General features: G+C 45.2%; 2 protein-coding genes across 15 annotated transcripts in view; one reads left to right on the top strand and one right to left on the bottom strand.

Moving 5' to 3' along the window:
• The window catches only part of MEIOB (meiosis specific with OB-fold), a 1,496,662-nt gene that overhangs the window by 49,046 nt on the left and 1,421,365 nt on the right, over nucleotides 1–26,251 (bottom strand). The gene's annotated exons all lie outside the window — the stretch shown is intronic.
• FAHD1 (fumarylacetoacetate hydrolase domain containing 1) overlaps nucleotides 642–26,251 on the top strand; it is a 42,506-nt gene continuing 16,896 nt past the window's right edge. The window contains exon 1 of the mRNA XM_078664884.1: nucleotides 642–713. The gene's annotated coding sequence lies outside the window, so the exon portion shown is untranslated. The remainder of the gene's footprint in view (nucleotides 714–26,251) is intronic.

The raw sequence follows: 26,251 nt of genomic DNA, 5'->3' as shown, positions 1-26,251 counted from the left end.
CCAGTAACGTACAGGTACAGTTGCAAATTATTAACACATTAAGGTAGTTCTAGAGGCGAAAGGAAATAATTTAATAAAACTTGTCAACAACATGTATTGGTAAACAATTTGAGTTAGATTTATTCCACAATTCAGTTACAATTCATATAAACAATAATAATTGAAAACATTTCACATTGGTTAAAAAATTTACTTCAAACACATAATAAAACAAGAAGAATCAACAAGGTTCTTCTTGTTTTATTATGTGTTTGAAGTAAATTGTTACTGGTTTTGAGAATCAGAACACATAATTTTGCCTCTCTCACCGAGATTATGGTATGCTGTCTCCTAATATTGACACATAAATAGGACGATACTGTCCATTAACTTGGGACATTTTTGTTCATAAATAACATATAGACATACCTCTAAATTGTATGCAGAGCAGATTTTTAATATTTTTATTTGAACATTAAAAACTATCCACCCATTTCTCCGTATCATGGCTGATGCGTCGCTTCTTTGTAGTACGCTTGTTAGGCAGCTTAGACATGCTCCCTTTCCAGTATGGCTTCCGGCTGTGTGCGAGCCCTGGATCGGTGGCAGACGGGGCCTTGAGAGCAGCCCGTCTTCTATGTTAGTGGCTTCTCCCGAGGGGTCAATGTACAACTGTCTGCTAATTGACTCCCTTTCACCCTTTCTCGTTGTGCGCGTGGGAACGGCGCTGCAAGGTATGCTCTATGTAAACGGCTGTCATTTATTTTTCGAACTGCTTTGTACACCACCTCGGAGTTATAATACTGAACTTGTGTAGTGCACAGAATATATGTTGGCGGTGTTTCGTTGATAATATTACATAACTTAGCAAAATGTGCTGTCACGTGTCCCCATGAATGCGTAATAAGGTAGGCAAGGATCACGCTGAATTAGGGGATTTTTAGTTTCGAGCCTAAAAGTAAATATGGAATCACACGTACCCGTATTCAGAAGGCTGTAGATTAAACAAGAAAAATACACACACACCTAACCTCCCACCGCCAGTAAAGTTTCATTTCATCCACATGTAACTACAGTACTTGTGACTTGCAGATTCCTGCAACCAGCGCTTTTAACTGTGCGGCCATTCACATACAAAGTTCCAGGATGCATAGCTCTTTCTCCACGTTTCCACCAATTTCGGGGACATGTTGGCCGTTGGAATTAGTTTAGTAGGACATCCTGTCGATCATGGCTCATTAATATTTTCAAATTGCCTCCAGCAGTGACTTCGAGGCCTATCAGATAGCAGTAGCTGATGGGGTTTTTGAGTGAAAGCTCTCTGGTTGCAAAAGTCCTATTGCATAGTTGCCAACATTTGAAACAAGCATTGGCATTGCCAATAGGTCTCGCTTGGGGACTTTATAAGTATTTAGTTTTGCAGCACAATATCCGATTATGCAACAAGGATATTGTGCTGCAAAACTAAATACTTATAAGGTCCCACAAGCGAGACCTATTGGCAATGCCAATTCTTGTTCCACCTTGGCTTTATTTCTCTACTGCGCATGCGCATCGGGGCTCCTATGAGGCCACAGATAAACTGATGGGGGGCCGGTGTTTACGGTCGGAGGGGAGATTAACACCCAGGCGGCAGAAGAAGAAAGCGGAGAAACTTCGGGGGTGGCGGGGAATTGGTGGCCACGAAAAGTGGAAAGTAAAGGAACATGCACGCACGCACGCACACACACACAAACGCTTTGACATACACAGGCAAACACACACAGATGCTTTCACATACATAGGCAAACATACACAAGCATGCACACACAGATACACACACACACCCCCAGGCACGCACACAGACACAGATGCGCATACACGCCCAGGCATGCACACACAGGCCAAGGTACGCACATGCACACACACAGATTTATTTATTTATTTTATTTTTAAAGTTGTTTATAGCGCTAGATTGACCCGTAGATGCGCACACCTATACAGGCACACACACATTGAGACGCACACGTCCCAGAGTGCACACACACACACACACACTGATGCACACACACACAGATGCGCACACATACACAGGCACAACACTGAGCTTTGATGTTCGCTACAGAAATGTTTTCCAATTACTGAAAACTGGTTGAATACTCGTTACAATCAACAAGTAGAAACCCTTAGTGCACAATTTGCACCACAGCTGGGATTCCGTCTTGGATGCAAATTTCTTTTGCAGCACATCGGGATGTCGTGCGCCTATGATGGAACGGAGAAGGGGGTCGTCTCTGCGTCTAAAATGCAGTGGGCAGCCTTGCGCCTTAGTGAGAGAGAGAAACTGAAAGCAGAAAACGTCTGCAGTAAATAACCTTCCCTGCACTGAGATTAATTTTAAACACAGCGAAGACAAAGTGCAATCCAACTGAGGGGGGGCAAGATAATGCAGCAAACATCCGATCTTAATCCAACCAAAAAAAAAAAAAACAGCTTGCCGATTTCGATTACTGGCACTTTTATATACAGTGCTGCTCAGAATTATAAATGCAGCTTTGTGAGAGGTGGTAGCACCAACAACCGTGTTAGGCGACAGGCAGAGGCCACGCGGGGCGGACATCAAAGGAAAAGTGGGAGGGGAAAAAAACTGATTAGCGGGGAAGCAGATTGCCTTCAAGCAAGCCCCTTTAAAGCTCTCGCGTTTGACGTGGCCAGCGAGTGGGGGTAGGAAAGGGAGTGAGGGGGAGCAGAAGCCTTTGAGCACTGGATAATTAATGTTTCTGCTGACGGAAGGCAAAGAGTTGTCAAATATATTCAGTTTCTTGTTTGGATTGTTGCTTAAGTCCTGTGTTAACAGTGGAAGAAGGAGAAGTTTGAAGTAAACTGGAAATCAAAGCGGCCCAATTAACCACCGAGCAAGTACGCAGAGAGAGAAGGCAGGCGCTGGAGAGGGAGGGGGTGGGCTGCCCATATGGAGAGGGGAGTGGGCTGCCTGCTGGGCTGGGCTGCCTCTGATGATCTAATGCGAGTCACGGAAGGCAGGCTAACAGGTTACACAGTAGACCATGGGCTCACGAGGCGGTAAAGTAGAGACTCTTATACGGGGTTCAGTCAGTAAGGAAATTGTGTTCACGTCACATGCGCTATCACATTAAACATACAAAAGAAACGTATAAAAACACAATGGGGAGGGTGGGACTGCAACGGTGGATCAGGTGGGGTAATTGGAGGAAGGACGGGCAGGGAGGCAACATAGAAGCTGGCGTATTAGGGAAAAAAAGGTGTGGGACTGCGAGGAGCAGTCGAAGCAAAGATAAGCTTGGAGAGTGTGGGGATTTACAAGGAGAGCATGGGGAACAGGGATGTGAGGGGAAGCAGTACAGAGTTGAGGCCTAGAAAGCACATGCAGTCCAATGGAGTGCTGTAAAAAAGTAATTCCCGGAAGTGGGAAAAATGTAAGTCATCCATGCAAAATGATGGTAAAGAGGTTACCCTACCGAAAAAGAGCAAACACTAGAAGAGGAAGAAAGACGTTGACTAAGATGCTAGAAAATAACATTAACAGCCCAGTATAGTCCTGTGCTCGATGTCCTGGTGCAGTTTGCGCTATGTAGCGTGATTGGGCGAACGTCCCAGTAACCCGGTACTGGAAGCCAATAAACCGTTCTCTCCCACTTTTTGGGATACATCTGATTACAATGTCACATAGAAACATGTCCAAGCAGAAGCTTCCCTGTATATCACATGGTGCATCATCTATTCCCCGTTCTATCAGAAGCGAAGTCTAAATCGTCATAGTTTCTTGTTTGGATTGTTGCTTAAGTCCTGTGTTAACAGTGGAAGAAGGAGAAGTTTGAAGTAAACTGGAAATCAAAGCGGCCCAATTAACCACTTAATTTGGAGCAAGTACGCAGAGAGAGAAGGCAAATGGTGGGGGCCTGAAGGAGGAGGGGGTGCGAGGGATGAGGGAACACGGCCTGGGGGAAGCTGGCTGGGGAGAGAATGCAGAGCGCACGCTGGGCGAAGCCCTTTGATGTGCTGTGAGCGGCCGGGAATGAATGATTAGGGGAGGAGAAGAGGGAAACTGAAAGTACGGCCGGCCTGCGGCCGGCCATGAATAATTAGGGGAGGAGAAGCCCTGGCCGTGAATGCGCGTGCATGTTGCTCACGTGGTTCACATGAACTGCATGAAAACGCCATGAAAACGCTAGCAAAAAGCTGGTGGTTTCATGATGTTTTCGCCACTTGAATTCTCGCTCCGCTCGATGCGCATGCGCGCATCGATAGGTCGCGAGACCTAAAAAATCACAGGGACACTTTGCTGCACAGTATCAATTACTTATTTGAACATTTACCACACCCACTTCCCCAAAGCTCCGCCCACCCCATATCATAGCATAATTTAACTCCGCCTACTTATCAGTGCAGATTATATAGTCTACTACTCAATAAAGAGAGAATCGCAGGTCATTGAGACAGGGGTTTAAAACTTGCAGTCAAAGTAACTGAGTTGGAAAAATTCTTCCATTCAGCTGAATTTTTACAATTCTCCTTCTTGGGCCTAAGAAATTCCCATCACAATTTCCTGCAATTCACTCTTTAGAGGAGAACACAGATTTATACAACCAAACGCAAAGGAGTTTTCCCCAATAATCCAACGAAAGCTGATCTCTCATATGGTCTTTAGATCATCGGTTTAACCTGGATACATTTCCATGATGCGCTATTACAGTTTATTTTAGAGCCCTAACTGGTGTGAAGAGCAATCCTACAATGCAAGAAGGTGAAAGCCAAGGACGAAAAAGCAATATCGTGTATCAGATGAGAACTAGACTTTTGTGGGCAGTCCCGGTTTGAAGTACTTACCGTGGCACGGCACTATGCCACGTCCTATCTCACATTACCGATTGTACGGAAAATCCTTTTTAAAAGGCCTTAGCCTCCTCACTTCGTACCCTGAGCATTGGTGTTTCTATTTGCCCCTCATTCTTAATTCCTGTTTTAATTGTTCCATTTTGCCTGCTGTCCATAATACCCGGCCATGAATATTCTGGGAACTTCACATCCAGGGTGCGTTTTTTCCCGTTCAGTTTGCCGATCTGAAGTCACAGCTCATTCTCTGCCTTTACAACCTTCATTGGAGGGACCTGATGTCTGTCAAACTAACGTCACCGATTTCAGACTGAAGACTCTTCGGCAGTGATTGGGTTGAATTTAGTAGGAGCATAAAGTTTTGATCAACACAAGAAATTCAAGGTGCCTCGATACAGCGTCAGACCAGAAAACAGTGATTTTTATTATAAACCAGCATGAACTACTACATATAATCTGCGGCGGCGACGAAAATCGTAATAGTTTGTTCACCCTAGTAGGCCCATGACTTAACTACAATTGCTGGGACTTTCTCGGGATAGTGAATTACCCAGAACAGTCTCCAATTTGCCGGCACTGTCTCGGCAAAAACGGGACAGTTGGCAGCTATGCTACTGTGAATTTACAATGGACTTACAGCTGCCCATTCACAAAAGCTGACCTCTTGTCTGACCTATATACTTTCAATCTGGCAGCCGCTCCACTATTTCCTAAGTGCACAGAACATAAACATTTAAACATACAAGTTTCATTTTTCTTTGTATGAATTTATTCATCATCTCTTTTTATAGAAAACATATTTGTTATATATTTCTGTTCTATGTTGCTCCCCACCCCTCAGTTCGTCTGTAAAAGTATAGCAGCAGGGATATTTTTGTTGGGATATGGCTGAAGGGTATATTTTTTTATCTCCTGTATTCACCTGTTGCATGAAAGCACAAGTTCTGGCACTCAAATACGTTTGTGGCAATGTGAACTCACTTATGCGCTCATTCAGCTGGCACTTCAGGCCGGAGGTGTACTTAGTATGTCCCTTCTCTTGGCGGCCCATAAAACTGCTACCTGGGCTACTGCTGAAGAGCACATGGCTGAATGCTAAGGAAAGTAAATTAGGCCTTAGCAAGCATTTCCATATGCATTCTGACACTTTGTTATTCATTTTAACCGCGTGCGTGCTGCGGTCATTTTTGCGCTGTGTGGCTTTTTTCCAAAAGCCGCGTTACATGACGAGCTGAGCTCGTCATGAGCATGCGAGCGGCGCAACTCATGACGAGCTCAGCTCGTCATGAGCATGGAAGGGGTTAAACATTGTTCTGAGTTTCCATAGTGAAAAGTATTTGAAAAGTAAGCCGTGACATTTACTAGAATTAAAACACTGAAATCAACATATAGTTTTGAGATACCATGAGCGGTTTTGCTTTTCCTCCAGGATGTCTACATTATTTTATTTTATTTTTTAGAACAATGCTTGGCAGACAAACATTGGCAAAGACAACGGCTCAACACTGGTACTATAAAGGCCAGACCATTGGCTTTGGCAATGCTGGTTTTGTTTGTTTTCAAATTCCATTGATGTACTGCACCAAGGATACCTCTCAACTCACCCTTCTTAGGAGGGCGTCAACCTCCTTGGAAACACATCCCATGGACTTCAGGTGGATTATTGGCCATGAAAATCTACCTCATGTTGATCTTTAGTCTGCTTACATGCTTTTTATTTTTTTTTTGCTTTTTAAAAAATTATTTTTTTTGTCCTCATACGCCAAAAAGTATATTCTCAGAGTAAGAGGTTTGTGCCACCCACTACGCAGCGGAGAGGCCCCACCTTAAACCCTGAAGATCTTGATGGATGCTCTTTCTGCAGATACCCACAGGGTGCCAGACGGTACCAAGGAGAATAAATTCAATTCAGTTCATCTATCTTTCCAGGCCCTTGAACTGATCTTAGGGTAACTCATTCTGCAAAAAGGCATAATCATTGGACAAGATCATTTACACCCTTTCGAGCCATTCGATACAGGGAATCCAAAAATGCTTCCTTCTCTTCCAGCCTATCTTATCTAACTTAAGTGTGTGTTTGATTGCCCTAATCCAATCTAGGTATGAAGGTGCAATATCCTTAACCCAAAGTTTGCATTTCTCTCTGCGTGCCAAAATAATTAGATAATGGGATAACTTATTTGTATCTTGAGGGAGTTCCTCGTAATTCGAAAGAATTCCAAAAAAAACAAGTGATATACTAACCTGTTTATCAAAATGAAACAGCTCTTTCATACCTTCTTCTACCGAGGCCCAGAACTCTCTTAGAGCAGAGCAAATTAAAAACATATGAAGGTCGTCAGCTTTTTCCTGCTTACACTTTGGGCAAGAGGGAATGGGACCCTTAGAAAATTTTGCCAGCCTGGCCAGAGACCAGTATGCTCTGTGAAGAGAAAAAAGATGGTTGCGCTTTAAATTGGCGGGAGAGACTGTAATATAAAGTAGATCAAAAGATACTTGCCATATAGCCTGCAAGTCGACATCTGGAACTTGGTCTCCCCATAGTTGAGCCGGCATAGAAATCCCCATCTTCTTCTTCCAAAATGGTCCAATACAGATTTGATGTTTTTATCCGCCTGGACTTCCTCAGTAAAAGTTCCTCCAACACTGTCTTAGTGCCAATTTCAACTGCGATGGCCTGACTCCAACTCTTAATTTGTAAATAATTAAACTTGGATAAGTTATTGTCCGTGAGACTGGAGATCTCCTCCCAAGTTAACAAGACCCTTCCGGCATTAGCTGACCCCAAGTTGTTAAATTGGCCACCAGGAGAGGGGTGATCAATAAATCTTTAGTCCACTCTGGAGAGCCAGGTGATTCCCAAATTGGAGCCAGAGCAGAGTAATATGGGATACTGAGCGATCTTCTTACTCTGGCCCAGACATAAGCCATATCTCTCAGCACCTTTAATCGAACCTTCTTAAAGAAGCGCGGATCACCACATTTCAGCAGGAAACCCTGAGCCCCTCCTTGGACCCCCGATAACATTGTCTGGAACATATTGCCTGTTTCTGTCCTTTCTGGAGTGTCAAATAGCGTTACCCCCGCCTTCATTAGCAAGGTCCAGGCATACACTTTCAAATCTGGAGCACAGAGCCCTCCTTTGCTTTTCTTTCTACGGAGCTTCTTCCATGCAATCCTTATGCCCTTTGAAGCCCAAACAAAAGAATTCCATTTAGCATGGATTTTACTTAGCTCGGCTTCTTTAAAAGCTAACGGGATATTCTGGAACAGGAAAATTAGTTTAGGGAGCAGCATCATCTTGGTGATATTGACCCTCCCAGTTAAAGTCAAGGGAAGAAGTGACCAACTTCTCAGAGATTCAGCAGCCTCTCTCTCGATTTTCACCAAATTTCTATCAGCCAATTGTTCTATATCGTGCGTAATTTGTACCCCCAGATATCTTACTTCATATTTTAGAATTGGAATTGAAATAAAAGTGGTAATATTTCAGGTCATACATTCTGATTTAGACTGATTAATCTGGTATCCAGAAATTTGCCCAAACTGAACGGCGGCATTATAAATAAGGGGGATTGCATTAATTGGGTCTGAAGTATATAACATCATGTCGTCGGCATAAAGAGACACTTTTTTCTCCCAACTTTTATATTTAAATGGTAGAATACCCTGATCTAGTTTTTCGGCCAATGATTCTATACATACATCAAAAAGCAGGGGTGAGAGGGGACACCCGTGTCTTGTACCTCTGTTAATTTTTATGGGTGCTGAAAGACTTCCATTTATCAACACTCTTGCTGTGGGAACGTGGTAAAATGCAGATATAGCTCTGCAGAAATTCCTGCCCAGATTGCACCTATCTAGAACTTTCGCCAGGTATCTCCAATTTACGCGATCAAATGCCTTGGTAGCATCCAGTGTTATGATCGCCAACGGTAACTTGTAAATGGAAGCGAGATCAATTGCGCCCACCAAAGCTTGCGTCAGGTCTTGAATGGACCGCCCTCTAACAAATCCCTTTTGATCAAGATGTAATAATCTACCAGCTACCCCATTTAATCTCTCTGCTAATATTTTGGCCAACAATTTATAATCCAAGTTAAGCAGAGAGATGGGTCTGTAAGAATCACACTGGGAGGGAGATTTAAGAGGTTTGAGGACAAGAACAACCGTAGCTTTGTTCCAAGAGGAGGGGATTTTACCTCCTTCCTCAAAAATAGATGTGAAAAGCAGCTGGAGAACAGGGAGATTACTGGAGCTAAAGCTTTATAAAGCTCGGCAGGCAGCCCGTCCGGACCCGGAGCCTTGCTTCTTTTAGCTGAGTCTATTGCGCCCACTATTTCTTTCAAACTAATTCGTCTGTTTAAATTCTCAGATGCCTGATCATCAATTTGCCGAAGAGCAAATTGCTCAAGCCATGTCTGAATTAAGTCTTCCTGTGGAACTAAATCTTCCTTATATACTTGATCAAAGTGATTGAAAAAAGCTTCCTCAATATCAGCCCTGCTTTCTGAGATCACGCCCGTGTTGCCCAGCTGGACTCCTTTAATTGTGTTCCTCTTCTGCTCCGTTTTAGCCTTACAGGTTGAAGTTCCGGTAAGGAGTCGAGGTCGAGGTCACCGAAGAAGGTACGTTCTAAGGTGGTTACTCTGGATGTATCTGAACCTGAAGGTGAGGCCTCACCTTCGGAGTCGCGTGTGCAGTCTCCGACTCCGGCTCCGAATCCGTCTCCGGCGCCGTCCCCGGCCCGAGAAGAGGAAGAGGTTCAGGAGGATGTGGATTCCGCGCCTGTCGAAGAGCCGAATCCGAACACTCCTCAAGGTCAGCCTGAGGGTTTTCAGCCTCCCTTCCCAACCCCAGGCCAGGACCCATCAGCGTTTCTTAACGCTATGTATGGCGTCTTTTCAAGGGCGTGGTACCCCTCTGGCGCACCTTCGGGTCCCATGGGTCCTCTGGCTTTCAGTTTAGGAGTTCCTCACTCCTATCCTCCGGCTCCGTTTACGCCGCCTTGGCAGTTTCCAGCTCCACCGAGACCGTCGACGCCGATTTCGACGTCGCCTGCTCCAAGTCGTCCTCGAGGACATCCCACTGAGCCATCGGATTCGATGCCGACGTCGATACCGAATCCGTCGGAGCCGCTGGTGGATCCGGCTGCGAGGCGTGTGAAGGAAAGGTCCAGAAGGGAGGCTCAGCGCCTGTTGGAGGAGCGAAGGTACTTGGATTCACATTCTGATGTGGAGGAAGGTGAATTGGAGGAAGACTGTTCTGAGGAGTTGGCTGACGCAGGAAGCCTGGATTTCTCTCCGGAGTGGGAGTTGCCCTCAGGCTCTGGTACGCCTTCTAAGGACGTTCAACCTTACCATTTGGTTATGAGGAAGGCTGCTGATCTTCTTCAATTGACTTTGCCAACTGTGGAATTTAAACCGAATATCCTCACTGAGGTTTTGCATTCTCCAAGGTCTGTGGTGGAGTCTTTGCTTCCATTTAATGATGCCTAGACAGAGCCCATTTTGGAGGTATGGAAGAAACCATTGTCAGCTCCTGCGGTTTCTAAGAGTGTGGCCAGGAGGTACAGGGTTGCTCCTGAGGACCCTGTTTTTTGACCTCTCATCCTTCGCCGGAGAGCCTGGTCATTCAAGCTGCATGTTCTAAAAAGAATGTAAGTGCTTTTCCCCAGGTTCCATGTGAAAAAGAGGCAAAGAAACAAGATCAGGTTGCAAAGAAGACCTTCTCCTCTGCTAGTATGGCATTAAAGTCAACAAATGCCACCTGTCTGATGGGGAGATATGTGCATGCCCTTATGGATTCTTTGCGTGTTCTTACTCCTAAGGTTCCTGATGCCAACAGGAAGGACTTTGAGGAGGTGATCTCAGACGCACAGGCGGCAGCTCGCCAAGTTATACAAAGTGGTCTGGACACTGCGGACTCTGTGGCGCGCATCATGGGCACTGCTGTCGCTACTAGAAGGTCTGCTTGGTTAAAATCCTCGGACTTTTCGGCGGATGTTCAGGCAACTTTATTGGACCTTCCCTTTGATGGGTCTGGCCTTTTTGGGAAGAAGGCTGATGCAGCCCTTGAGAGATTTAAGGACAGTAGTGCAACTGCTAAGTCTTTAGGTCTTCAGATAAGAGGCTCTTCGACCAACAAGAGATTCAGGGGTTTTGGTCGCTCTTCCTTTCGGAATTGCCGACAAGGTCAGCAGCAGCAGCAGCAGCAGCAACAGCAGCAGCAAAAGTCCATGTACAGATCATACAGGGGAAAGCAGAGAGCGCGTCCTCGTGGGCGTCAAGCCTCTTCCTCAAACCCCCCTGCCCCAGAAAAGCAGTCCTAGATCAGCCATTCAGGATCATGTGGGTCCGGTGGGGGGTCGGCTTACCCATTTTCTACAGGATTGGGAATCGGTTACATCAGATCTTTGGGTTCTCAATCTTGTGGAAAATGGGTATGCCCTTCCCTTTTGGGAATTCCCTCCCAATTACCCGCTTTGCCAAGGTTTTTGCACCGAGGAACACCTGTTGCTTCTGCAGGAGGAAGTGCAGACTCTGTTACGAAAGGGTGCGATAGAGGTGGTCCCAGAGCAGGAAAGGGGACAGGGATGCTACTCCTGGTATTTCCTGATTCCCAAGAAGGATGGCAGACTTCGTCCAATCCTGGATCTTAGGGTCTTGAATCTCTATCTGAAACAGGAGAAATTCAAGATGCTCACCCTTGCTCAGGTTCTTCAAGCGCTGCTAGAAGAAGACTGGATGGTGTCACTCGACTTGCAGGATGCGTACTTTCACATCCCTATCCTGAAGTCGCACAGGAGGTATCTCCGTTTTACGGTGGGATCGCAGCACTATCAGTTTGCGGTCCTTCTGTTTGGACTTACTACTGCGCCTCGAGTCTTCACCAAGGTGATGGCAGAGGTGGCGGCGCATCTCAGAAGATCAGGGATTCCAGTATTCCCTTATTTGGACGACTGGCTGATCAAAGCAGAGTCATCAGAGAGGGTGCTCCATCATCTGCGAGAGACAACCCAGTTGTTGTTCAGGTTGGGTTTTTCGATAAATGTACCCAAGTCTCACCTGGTGCCCTCCCAGCGCAACCTGTTCATAGGTGCCGTACTGGACACAACTGTGTGTCGTGCATTCCCTCCTCCTCAAAGGATTCGCGACATACAGGAAATGATTCCTTTATTTTACAACTAGCAGCCCATCCCGACGTTGTCCGGGAGCAATTAGGCTTCAGGGCCCCCGCCCGCCCCGACGTTGTCCGTGGGTCCCCCGGAGCCTTCCTCCATATATTGCAGTATTATACCTCTATGTTTACTTTGTACGCTTTTGTAACCTGCACACGTAACTTTTTCCTCCTGTAATGCACCGTTTGGCTCACTTTTTTAATGCTCCGTTTGCTTCCTCTTGCTACCTGCACACGTCACTTTTTCCTCCTATACCTCTATGTTTACTTTGTACGCTTTTGTAACCTGCACACGTAACTTTTTCCTCCTGTATTGCACCGTTTGGCTCACTTTTGTAATGCTCCGTTTGCTTCCTCTTGCTCACGATGTACGCTTTTGTAACCTGCACACGTAACTTTTTCCTCCAGTAATGCACCGTTTGGCTCACTTTTGTAATGCTCCGTTTGTTTCCTCTTGCTCACGATTTTCATTTTTGCTTCATTTTTCCGCCGCTCACAGCTCCTAAATAAATAAATTAATAACCTACCTCATCCGCCGCTCACTGCTCCTCACCGTCTGTCCGCCGCACCTCACCACCTGTCCGCCGCTCCTCACCGCCTGTCTGCCGCTCCTAACCGCTCCTCCCCGTGCCATGTCCGCCGGTCCTCCTCGCGCTCCTGGACGCCGCTCCTCCCCGCGCTCCTCACGTCGGGCACGCACGTCACGGCCGGCGCTTCTTCCAAGGGACTACTTTTTTTTGGGTACATTTTTTAAATAACGTACATTTATTAAGTTTATATAGCCTATGTCCATCTGCACACCCTGACGATTACAACGATGTATCGGGTGTGTGGATTGGCGCTGTGGTTCCCGAGTTTACCCGCCTCAAAGGTTTAAAGTTCTTCCTTTATAATAGTAGTATAGATGGAGCGGTCATTCCAGTCCTGAAGGTCCTTCGCCTGCTCGGTTTGATGGCTTCATGCATTCTGTTGGTCAACCATGCACGCTGGCACATCAGGGCGCTCCAGTGGTGCCTCCGCAGGCAGTGCTATCAGCACAACGGAGATCTCGGGGAGTCAGTGAGGATCTCCAGAGAAGCTGCGGCGGATCTATCTTGGTGGGGCGTGGAAGGCAATCTGTCTCAAGGAAAGCCTTTCCAACTGCCTCCATCGGTGGCCACAGTGATAACGGATGCGTCCACTCTAGGGTGGGGTGCTCATCTGGGGGATCTGGAGGTCAAGGGTCTTTGGTCTCCAGAGGAAAGGTTGCTTCACATCAACCTTCTAGAATTGCGGGCGATACGTTTGGCGCTCAAGGCCTTCCTCCCTTCCCTTTGCGGTCAGTCGGTCCAGGTCCTGACGGACAACACGAACGCGATGTGGTACATCAACAAACAGGGAGGAGTGGGGTCGCAGTGTCTCTGCAGAGAGGCTCTGCGTCTCTGGTCCTGGGTTCAGGACCATCAGATTTGTCTGATGGCAAATCATCTGGCCGGGGTTCTGAACGTTCGTGCAGACAGTCTCAGTCGGCAGTTCTCTGCCGACCACGAGTGGAGGCTTCACCCGGAGGTGGTTCACGACATCTTTCAGATGTGGGGGACTCCTCGGGTGGACCTGTTCGCCACTCGCGAGAATGCTCACTGCCTGTCTTTCTGCAGTCTCCAGTATCCGATGCAAGGAGCCTTGGGGGACGCGTTTCAGTTGAGTTGGGAAAGACGACGCTTTTCCTCCCATACCTTTGATTCCTCGGGTTCTGAGGAAGATTCGCCAAGACCGGGCCCAAGTCATATTGGTCGCCCCGGACTGGCCAAGAAGGGTGTGGTATACAGATCTTCTCCACCTCTCCTCTCACCCGCCGCTCCGTCTCCCTCTCAGGGCAGACCTCCTCTCTCAGATGGAGGGGCAGGTTCTACACCCCCACCTCCAGACATTGCACCTTCATGCCTGGAGGTTGAACGGGGCAACCTGAATTCCTTTTCTCTCCCGCCTGACGTGGTGGATGTCTTCTTGTCAGCCAGGCGTGACTCCACTAAGTCCATCTATTCTTATAGATGGTCGAAATGTGTCACGTGGTGTGGGGAGAAATCTATTGACCCTTTGAGAGCCCATTTGTCTGATGTTCTCCAGTTTGCCCTTTCTCTGGCGCAGCAAGGGCTTGCTGTTGCCACAGTTAAGGGTTATCTTTCTGCGCTGTCGGCATTTCTCTGTTTGCCTGACCAGCCATCTCTTTTCAAGTCTCCTGTAGTTTTAAGGTTTTTGAAGGGCCTCGCAAATAAGTTCCCTCCTACTCCTTTTATTGTGCCTCAGTGGGACTTAAATCTTGTCTTGACCTTTCTGATGGGTGCTCCCTTTGAGCCTCTTCACAAATGTCCTATGAGGCTCTTGACTCTTAAGGCAGTCTTCCTTGTTGCAATAACCTCTGCAAGGAGGGTAAGTGAGCTTCAAGCTCTTAGTTCAAAGCCCCCTTTCTTGACCATTCATGCTGATCGAATGGTTCTTAGGACCAGGGCTGCTTTTCTTCTTAAGGTGGTTACTCCTTTCCACCTTGGTCAATCCATTACCCTCCCTACCTTTTATCCTCCCCCACACCCTTCCAAGGAGGAGGAGAGGTTACACCGTCTAGACCCTAAGAGGGCGGTGTCTTTTTACCTGGACAGAACTAAAGACTGTTGTTTGGATGACCAGCTCTTCGTTGGGTTTGCTGGCTGCAAAAAGAGGAAGAGCGGTCCATAAAAGAACCTTGTCAAGATGGATCGTACTATGTATAAAGATCTGCTACTCTTTGGCCGGTAAGGAACCTCCAGAGGGTATAAGGGCTCATTCTACTAGAGCTAAATCTTCAACCTCAGCATTGGCTAGCGTTGTTCCTGTAGAGGACATTTGTAGGGCGGCAACTTGGTCTTCCCTCCACACGTTCGCGAAGCATTACTGCTTGGATACTGAGGTGAGGAGGGACGGCCACTTTGCGCGCTCTGTCCTTCAGGATTTCCTGGTTTAGAAGAGTGGACACCCTCCTCCGGGGGTGGGGACTGCTGTGGGACTCTATTCACAAGGTGAGGAATCCTCACGGCAGATGTATCTATCAGAAGAACAAGTTACTTACCTTCGGTAACGCTTTTTCTGGTAGATACAATATCTGCCTGTGGATTCCTCACTGACCCACCCGCCTCCCCGTTGTCCACTCTTCTATGCCAGAGTTACTGTAATGTAATGTATTTTTATTTTGTTGTCAAGGAAATGTTTCAATTGCTTTCCTGCATTTGCTTTACACTGTGTATTTTGCCTTGACTATTGTGTACTGTGTATACTTTGTATATATCTACTGTCATTGGTCCGTCCGTGTGCCTCGATGGCACGGAAAAAAGGGCGGAACTGATGTCATCACGCCGGCGTGGGCCTATTATAGGCGTCGGTGACGTCAGCGGAGTCGCGTGCGAGGCCGTGTCTCTATGACGTCCAAGTCCACGTCGGCGCGAGGCTACGAAAAGATTTTCCGAATGTTGCTGACGCAAGGGGGGATATTCACAAGGTGAGGAATCCACAGGCAGATATTGTATCTATCAGAAAAAGCGTTATCGAAGGTAAGTAACTTGTTCGTTAGTCCCTTACTCTCACTCCCTCTAGTCACCTTTAACATCATCTGTAACTATTTGAAGATAATCTTCTGCCTCCTTAAACCTTTTAAAGATTCTCATTTTGTTTTTATACATTATTTTTAGAGATGCAGGAAACTTCAATTGGGCAGTGGCGCCGAGTTGTCTAAAAGGATCTAATAGTTTGCCTAGCTCCCACTGTCTAGATGCTGTGATCGAGGATACATCCGACCTGATCGATCTGAAAAGTAATTCCTTCAGCTGAAAGGGAACTACTTTTGAGCGCCCTATTGAGTATCTCGTCCTTAATAGTATAAGTCAGGAAATGGACTAGTATTTTTCTGGGTCTCGTTTTATTAGGGTTTTGTCTGAACAGATCCCTATGCACTTGCTGTATGTCCCTCAACAGTTCTTCGTCTGAAAATTCGACTTCAGTCGCTTGCTTAATAAGTCTGACCACAAACTCCTTAATATTACTCCCTTTTGCCCCCTCCGGGACTTTCAGGAGGCGCAGATTATTTCTCCTTTGCGCATTCTCTAGTGACTCCATCTTCTCCTGGTACCCCTGTTCTCGCTGTCGAAGATCGTCTATTTTGCTGGTATGTTGGAGTGCGAGTGTTTTTAGGTCAGAGACTGTAGACTCCAGTTCCGAGGTTCTAGTCGCCAATGCAACAAATGTTTCTTCCAGCTTCTCACAATATAGTTTTATTTCTTGCTGTTTTTTCTGCGAAGCTAGAAACCCATTTTTTACCTCATAGCATAAAGACTGAAGCATTATCAGAATAGATTGATCACTAGGTACAGACTCAGAGGTAGTGATAATATTACTTGCTGATATGACTGAGGGATCCATCCCAGAATTGTGAATAGGTGTTAATTCGTCAATACATGGATTTTCTAAGATGCTGTCCTGGACCCTGGACTCATTATCAGTCATCTCTAAACTCTGCATCCTAAAGACCCTTAAAGACTCTGATTGCTCAGAGCCTTGATCTTGTTCTAGCTGTCCCAAAAGACGATACCTATTGGGTGTATGAAGATCCTCTGGGAACTCTACTGCAGAACCCTCTTCCGCAGGTTTAAGTTACAACACTGCAGGAACTGTTTTAAAGTAAGCCTTTAGCGAAGGTGGTGGTGGTTTGACCTTATCAACAGACTTCTGAGCTTTAGAAGTATTCTTTTTGTCCGTCTTCTTGGAAAGCTTAGCCTTAAATTTTGCCAATAACAGTGGTGCAATATCTGTCCGTATGCCGCCACCGCCTTGTCTCCCACCTTTGCTCCTGAGCATGTACCCGGAAGCCTGGCTTCCCTGTGACTCGCTGCCTGACATAGGATGTACAGCTTCTAAAGCCCCTTCTTTCCCGTTCGCAGTATTCCGAGAATTAATCAGGTTGTTTTGAGAGCCAGCCCCAATGCATTGTGGGTTAGGTAGTTTTCGCTGTGTGGTACCAAGATCTTTACCCACATAGGAGATCCTTGATGCTACTCTTCTCCCTCTCTTAACTTCAGAGGCCGCCTTTGCCCACCGTACCAGCCCCCTTTCAACAATACTGATATTATGTCCTCTCACCATTACATTACCGCTTTGAAGATACCTTATATCGGTAATGGCGGCTCCCGCCGCGTCGGGGCTATGTGTGTTATCCAGGTCCGAATCCAGAAGCAGGCAAAAATGCGATTGTGTCCTGGCTCCCAAAAATCGGATGCTGAACCGAGAGTCAGCACAGTTCACCAAAGAATACAAAAAAGAACCAAAACGACATTTCCTGGCTCCCAACCCAATTTTTCAAGTCAGCGTGGGCTTCAGCAGCTGGAGCAAAACGGTGTTTCCATCTGAATTAGCCCAGTTCACCAAAGAAAGAAAGAAAGATCCGAATGGCGTAATCGTCCTCCAGCCGCCATCAACTCTGGAGCCTGTCCCGCCTCCAAAGACAGGCTCGATATCAGCGCGAGCCGGCCGAGACCTCAGCCGCTACCACAGCCGCAGCCGAACCTACAGCGTTTGTCGCGGCAAACTCCCAAAGAACACCAAAACTTAAGCAAAAGTTCATGCTTTGGAGAAAACTAGTCTTCCTCTACCTTCCGCTGGCCCGAAATCACGCTTGAAACTGCACGACGACCGCCCGGGCACCCAAGCCTCCCGACTAGCGGACAGTGCTAGCCGCCATGTTCTCCAGTCTGCTTACATGCTTGTCTGACATGTTAATGATGTCAGATATCGTTTAAACCATTGGTATTTTTTTATCTCTTAATATTAAGTTGATAGGATCACAACTTTTTTGTTAAAGAAAAGTTGCAGTGTATTGGAGGACGTTTTTATTTTTCCTGGTACTTCGTAAGGTGTTTTATGAAGCTCTTCCTGAGCACATTGCTCTTTAGCTGTCACTTAAACATTGCACTTATTTGCAAACTATATCTTACTATCGTCCAGGTAAGGGAAGACCTGAAGCCTTTGTTTTCGTAGAAAGTCTGCTACCGGAGCTAATACATTTGTGGAGCAGATCGAGGACCAAAGGGAAGAACTTTGAATTGAAAATGGCACTTGGCTACTGTGAAGCGAAGATACCTCCTGTGAGCTGGGTGAATGGGTAAATAAGCGTCCTCTAGCTCCAGAGTGGCCATGAAATCTCCTGAGTTGAGAAGTCGAAGGATGTCTTGTAGAAAAACCATCCACAAGGATTGTTTGATGAGATAGGTGTTGAGCTCCCTCAGATATAGTATAGGGCACTACTTTTCTAATGTCTTCCTGATCAGGAAGAACCTGGAGTAAAACCCCTTTCCTTTGAGAGATAGGGACCTGTTCTAGAGCTCCTTTGAGGAGCATTTAATGGACCTCTAACTTTAGCAGATGGAAATGTTTTGATACCGTGGCGTGAGGGGGCTTGGATGATGGTGGTTGGACAAACTCCAGGGTATGGCCGTAAAGAATGATGTTCAATACCCAACGGTCAGATGTTATTTGTTGCCAGTTGTGGAGGAAATATGAAACTCTCCCTCCCACCGATGACACAGGAGGAGAGGGGGCAGTAGTCCGAGCCAGCAAGCCGCTATTGGCGCTTAGAGTTGTCTCTGCCCTGGTGACCTTGTCTTCCTCTGTTGTTCGTGCGAGAGAAAGACGAAGAAGATTGGTTCTGCCATTGATTGTAGTTAGGCCTGTAGGATTGTGACTGGGAACCATATGAGGAGTAAGGCTGTTGTTGATAACTTCCCCTCGCTCCTCTGAATGGGAACTTGCGATACTGCAGAGTCCCTAAGGATTTTGCTGTTTCTGTATCCATTTTAATATCTTGGAGCGCATCATAGATAATTTTTCAAACAGCGCTTCCCCATCAAAAGGCATATCCAAGATTTTGTTCTGGACTTCCGGGCGGAACAAAGTAGCTTGTAACCAGCCCTGTCGATGAAGAACCGCTGCTCCAGCTAAGGAGCAAAACGCAGTTGTTTCAATATCCATTGCACAATCAATGATTTCCGCCGATGTTATTTCGCCCTCCTGAAGAATCCTTTTAGCTTCTTTCTTTCCTTCTTCCGGCAACTAATCAAGATAGGAGGATAGGTCGCACCACATCTGGAGATCGTATTGTCCAAGTACAGCCAAAGAATTAGCAGCTCTGACTATCAGGCTGGACATAGATGAAAATCTTTTGCCTACATTATCCAGACGCCTGCCCTCTTTATCTGGAGGAGTGGTAAGGGGAGCCGAAGGATGTCTAGATTTCCTCTGGGCGGCCTGCGAGATGACAGAGTCCGATTTGGGTTGGCTGGTCAAACAGGCCGGGCTACCTCCGGAGCCTTATATTTACACTCCAGACGAGATAGAACTGGAATAACCGTGGCTGGATTTTGCATCACCTTAAAGCCTTCCTCCCAAACATGGTCCACAATCGGAATTGACCTGACCGATTTCTTATAAGGCTCCTTAAAGTCATAAAGGAAGCACTCCGATTCCACCTTGGTCATGGGCAGTGCGAACAGTTTGGCGGCCCTCTCCATTAAGTAATGGAAACCCCCTATATCTACAGGGGGGGGGGAATCAACAGGTGCCGGAGCAGGAGGAGCGGGATCTGGAATAACATAGTCATCCCACTCCCCATCTGGAATCGTAACATTTCCTTGGTCGTCGTCAGAGGTGTCATCTTGGAAGGCAGGCCTAACAGGTAGAAAATCCTGCGCTTCCAGCATTGGCTAAGGCTGTGGTACTTGCGTGGCCACGGGACGAGCAGGAGGAATAGTAGTAACCGGTACTCCTACTGAAACAGGAGGCTGTGCTGCAAATCTTTTCCTGTAATCCAAGAGCATAGATTGTAAGTCTGTCAGTAAGGAGGAGGGCATTTGGACCATCTCCTGATGATAGTCCTGTTGATATTGAGAGGGAGGACCATACTGTTCAAAATCCTTGTACTCCCCTTCGGAATCCGTCTCCTGGCAATTTACGTGAAGTTGAGCAGGGCTATCAGCATAGCCAAAAGGTCCTTCCCCCTCGACTGATTCCTCTTCTTCTAGAAGTGCAGGAGGTAAAGGAGTCACCCTCCTTAGCGAGGTCATCTCCGGTGTGATTTGAAGTTTTTTTTATAGCAAGATTAAAACATTTTCAACCGTCCACGACGAAGAAATCACCGTCGACGTTGTTGGTGTCGTCACACTCGTTGTCAACATCCTCGACGACGTTGTCATCGTCGACGATCCAAATACCACTGGCGTTGAACTTGTCAACGCAGAGCCCTTTGCCAGCACCGGCGACAAGGAAACCACCGTCGACGAGCCTGGCGACGGGGTGAAAGATGAAGAAGACTTTGGAGTTTTCGTTAACGGAATCGATGTAGGCGTCGTCGACGAGTGAGTCTTCTTTGATGATTTTACCTCAGAAGTCAACAATGATGGCTTTCTGAAGGTCTTTGAAGCCGCAGGAGGTGACGTTGGAGGAACAGAACTGGATTTCCTCTCAAGACTCACTTCTTTTGATAGCCCTTCCCTCTCCTTTACACCTTGGTGAGGAGTTTCAAAAGGACTAAGCCCTTTACATTTATCAGAGGTCTTTTTCAGGGCCTTACCAGGGCATTTCTCAGAAGGTGAAGGAGAAGCTCTACCCCTTTTTACAGACCTTCTGGAAGAGGTCTCTGTCCCTAGACACTGGCTCCTTTCTTGATTTTAGCTTCTGGTGCCAGGTCAAAAGACGCCCTTCACGATCACGCAAAGTCTTTGTAGAAAAGGTGCGGCATATCTTACAGTCTGCAGCCTTATGGTCTGGATACAGACAGTAAATACAACCCTCTGCTTTGTAGTGTAGTTCCTATATTCCCAATAGGCTCTGCGCATTGGAATAATATATTCAGCAGTGTAGACGTAGGACTGAGGTCGACTAGGTCTCTACTGACTATATTAGACTTAAGGTTTGCCAGCTAGCTCAGAGGTCACTAGAAACTTTCTCGAATAAACGAGGAGGAGTTTAACCTCCCTGGATAGACAAGAAGGGATTAGCTTCTGACAACCATAAAACATGACAACTTTGCTCCCTCAGAATAAGAGTGTATCTCTAGAGTCGTGTGAAAACAATAGACAGCTATTTCACTCAGTCAGTGTGCATACTTAGTTTCACCAGAGTGCAGAGAAAAGAGAGACCGGCGTTTTCAATAAAAGGTGTTATTTATTGAGAAGTCTTCTTTCTCATGCAAGAGAAATGAATTGTCACAATTGCAATACTCATAGTAAAGTAAAGTGCGTACAGTAAAAGGAGGATTATAAAATAATACTGTAAAAGCATTGATATGGTTTCTTAGCCATATGATACTTTAAAATAGATAATATATATATACATATATACATTGACTAACGTACTCAACTGGTGCTTCTAAATACGCCTACCCCGGTGTACCTGACCTAAGCCTAATACGTGGGAAGGAGTAAGTAAGTAGCAGTTTAAGTTAAGTTGGGTTTGCCAAGAATCTGACTCAAGAATTCTCTTTAAGGTTTTAGTCAGCCCCTTACCTGGGTAATAGAAAGCAGGAGGTCTTGTATCTCTCTCTCAGGACTCGATATCCCAGTAACCCGCAAAGGTATCTGGAAACACCGGAGCTGGATTTCTCGGCAGGAGAAAAGACAGCGTCTCTCTCAGTGCGTCAAAAGGGAGGGGCAGCGTCCGTGGGCTCTCGCATCAGCTGGGCTCTCGGGCAAGTAGATAGCTGCTCTGCTCCAAAACCACCACCGTGTGTTTGCTTAAGGCAACGTTGGTATATTTATACCTGAAAGGTGCCGGGTTTGACGTAAGGTTGGACATAAGACGTCAATAAAGATGTCACTAAGAACTGGCCGTTCTTACAGTGCTTTACAGGAGTTCTAGGACGAAATCAAAACAAAAGCAATGGGGATTTCCCAGGTTGCTGGAGGTTTGGTTTGTTTAGAGAACTCGTTGTGCTTTCTAGGAGTCCGGGGAAGTAGCCTTGCTTAATGTGACTGCATGGGCTACGACTAAATATGGATATGATTCCTTATGCCTTTATAGGGATATTATTGATTTATAGCCGAACAAGGGCATAAAATAGAAATATCGATTTAGGTTCCTAGATAAAAACACAATACCCACTCCACAATCTAATGTCCATCATTACTAAAACTAAGCAATAGTAAACATATAAAAGTGCATGTGTATTCCAACCCACCCCAAAATACATTTATTGCATTTGAAATGGTGTATACGAAATACACGAAAATGATTATTGGTACTGTACGCTATTCAAGCAGTGTAATCATTCAGTAAAAAAGATGCATATATATATATATCAGCTGAACGATTTGCGAAATTTACACATGAAATGGCTCTTAATACAGAAAAGAAGGTCGAGACCATTCCATCACATATAAATACAGTTGCTGTAAATGTGCTAGAGGCTGAGGTAATATATTGTCTCTAGAGTTCCTAAAATAGAAGCTCTGTTCTCTAAGAATAGTTCTACTTTAAGCAGAGTACATGTGCCAGAAAAAAGGTAAATATTTTGCAATTGGAAAAAAAATAATTTTGCTTTCAGGGAGAAAAAAATATAGTTCCAAATATTTTCAGTAGCTTTTGTTTATCAAAGCTGAACGCCGAATTCAGAGTTCAGGGAACGCTGTGTACTTGTTGCTTAAAAGTTATTCTTTCTGTTCAGGGGAGAACATCATTTCAGATAGACTCACAAAAAATTGGTCTACCGCTTCAGGTGAAAGTTCGACCAAGTTTGAAAATGCCGCAACAGTGCAGTCGTGAGAATGATTGCTATCATCGATGTCAGGATCAGCAATGCTCACAGAAGGTCGTACCTGGGTGATGTTGCTCTCATCTCGTACTTCACTACCCCCTAATCGTAGTGGTGAAGTCTCAACGAATGCCGTCATCAGAATGGGTAGCCGCTGGGGACAACACGATGCATGAGCCGTTACAGGACTTAGCAAAGTATCTGTATCCAATGGTACTGCTGATGGTAGTGTAAGACAGACGTCCAACACGCATTCTTCTCCCCATAGCATACATCGAAGCACAGGTAAGATGCATTTCTGCCAGATGGGTCTAAATGAAAGAAACCAGGTCATATTCAGATCTCGTAGCCGGGCTAATCCAAGGACTTTAGGTATGCGGTCCCGATAGCGTATAGCTAGGATCGTTTCTTCCATCGTTGCTGGAGTCTTGTCTGCGACTTGGCTTGCCATATCGGAGCAGAAGTATCAAAAATAAAATTCCTGCTACGAGTCCCAAAAGGAGTGGTAGGCCGCCAAAGACAGAATGGACAAAATTAGGAAAAATGCCCAGAACTGTTGTGAAGGGTGTTAACCGTCCCGAAAAAATTGTCTTAAATATATGTGGGATACCACTGGTATCAGCCATATTTAGGATTTGGCTTAGCATTTCTGCGAAATGCACGGGGCAATTTGTTGATAAAAGGCTATGTATCTCTGCCGTTGTCCTTGCAACTAGCAGATCATACGTTTCTTTTGATGACGTTAAGGGCACCGGTGTCTGTAACAGAACAGACTTCATTCTGCTTAAAGTATCAATTCGAATAGAAGAGATATTCAAAGAAGGCCACATTTTTGCCTCCGTGTCTGGAGTGCTATTTGGATACAATACTTGCATACAGCAAGTGACCATGGAACTAACGCTCACAAGATAAGCTTTTCCTGGCACCATGCCACAACAGCTGTGGTCCACTATTAGAATATAGCTCCCGTTAGAAAGCCGTCTAAAGAATGGCTCTATTTGTGTTGCAGGTGTGCCATGCTGGTACATGAAAGGTTATTTGAAGTCCCCTCACAGGCCCCATGCAAGTTAATACCTTGACACAGAAGTATACCGCTTAGTGATTGTTTACAATTGTTACCACTAAGAAATACATTCTGTTCCTTTTCACTATAACATGTGTGTGTGTAAGGCAATTTCCATGATGACTTAATGTACCCTTTACCCAACCTTTCATACTGGCCCGCTGGTATATACTCTTGGCAGTATTTAAATTGGAAAGTTGTTATCGGAATTTTAATTATTCCGTGTATTATCCATTCAATGACCGGTCTTTCTGACATTGTCAATGGTAATCTCTCAAGTTTTTCAATGCTCAGAATCGTATAGTCTGCTCCTTTTTGTGCCAAACTGATTTGTTTATCAGTAAGGTTAAAGATAGAAAATAATGACGTTGTGTTGTTTAAACGCCAGGGCACGTAGCCTGAACGCAGATTTTGCAACGTCCAGCCAAGCTGTACAATAGAACGCAATTGGGACTGACCGTGTTGTAACATTAGTAAGTCCTGCTCTATTATATCAATAGCAGATGATACAATACTGTCCAGTGAATATACTCTGGAAGACAGACTCATTAACCCATTGTCCACAACAAAGTGATTTTTCCAAATGAATACGGTCAATTTCCCGTATTTTTTCTGCTGTTTCAATTTGCATTACTTTCCAAGCTTCGTTGTACGCAGCGTATACACCGGCCGCTATGAAACGTTTTTGACGCTGTTTATGTGGTCCCATTATGAAATCACGCAAGTCAGCACCGTCTTTAAGTAAAGTCAAGTGTTGCTTAATTTCTGCCAGTGTAGATTTCTGTAGCCATTCGAGGCAGAGTTTCCCTACACTGTATGTTGTAACTATCCCTGGATGTTGTCTCTGGGAGTATCTAGGGTCTGGCCTGGTCAATTTGAACCCCTTTATTTTGTTCAGGAATCTATCTTGACAGTTATTTGTGTCTGTGGGCCAGATCAACCATTTTTTCCAATCAGGATGTGTTCTGTTTTGCTTAACAATATGGGATACGTCTATCTCAACATCTGTAGTGCTATTACTGTCAGGTGTTGGCTTTGGAATAGACGGTTTGTTTAAATCTTTTATCTTGGCTAGGCCAAGACAGGTTGTCTGTTGAATGGTGTCATTCAAGAATATTATTTGTTCTGGGATCATGCAGGCTCTAAACAATGATTCTATACCTTGGACCTGCCAATCCTTGGTACCCCAGATTGTTTTTGTTTCAATGTTCTTTTTCCAAAAATCAAAACCAAATGTAGTCATTTTTTCATAAAATGTTTCTGAATAAATCAATTTAGTATTTTTCAGCATTGTTTTCATTCCTGTCTTATTTAACATTTTGAAATAAAACGTTTCAGCATCACTTGTGTTAAACCCTGAAAAATATGGGAATTTCTCATAAAATGTTTTTGAACTACCTTTTGGTGGAGTTGCGCAATGTTCCCATTGATTATAATTAAAAACATTTCTAGGTTGAGCAGATTTATGCAAATAGTGATGTGCAAAGTGGTTGTAGCAATACATTTCTTCATAATTTGATGAACCCTGTAAGTAACCATGTTCTGTAAATTTTGCTGACATTACTAAATCTGACATCATATCATTAATGCTTTCAAAGTCCCAATCATCAGAGAATGTACTCGGTTTACAAAGTCACTTAATGAAACCTTGAACTGGTGTGGATATTTCAAGAGCTCAACCGGGCCATAGATTTCGTAATCAGTTTTGTCCCAAGCTACCCCACCGGGTATTGGATTGGCTGTGACATTCACTGATGATAGTTCTCTTTTCTCGATGTGAGATGACTTGTGTGGCTTTAGGACCAAGTTGATGTTCTGACTTGCTGTGTCCATTGTACTGTATTTTCCCTCAATGAATGTTCCCAAGCAAAGAACCATGATGAGCCAAAGCAGGAGAAAAAGTACACCTAACACAATCCAAAATTCAATCCATGGAGAAATCAGATAGGTATCTTTCAGTTGAAGAAAGAGTTCTGTTACTTTGTCTTTAAAAGTTTTTGTTGTTGGCTGTTCTTCAGGCTCGCTTGGATCCTCAGAAAAGTCATCGAAATTGATGAAGTAGCCAGATGCAGTCCTGTCAATTGTTGGAATTGCTTCCGGATTTTCATTTGCTTTTGCAATTTTTGATTCATTGGCATAGTCTGAGGCTACATCGTTGTAGACAGGTGTTTCTTGACGAACTGTTGCAATTTGGATTTCAAGAGGCACAAGTTCCATGGCATTGTTGCATAGTCCTTTTTTTATTCACTGTACGTTTATCGAATGTGATTAGTCTCTCAGTTTGAACCTCTTGTATTGTAGCAAATTTTGGTACTCTGCTATTTCTTGGGAGTCCACTGGGCCTACTACTTATTATTGGCCACATGATTGTGGTTTTA

Source organism: Lissotriton helveticus, chromosome 10 (genome assembly GCF_964261635.1).
Source record: "Lissotriton helveticus chromosome 10, aLisHel1.1, whole genome shotgun sequence".
Classification (NCBI taxonomy): domain Eukaryota; kingdom Metazoa; phylum Chordata; class Amphibia; order Caudata; family Salamandridae; genus Lissotriton; species Lissotriton helveticus.
The sequence above is the reverse complement of the archived record's forward strand: the minus strand, read 5'-3'. Positions and strand labels throughout refer to the sequence as shown.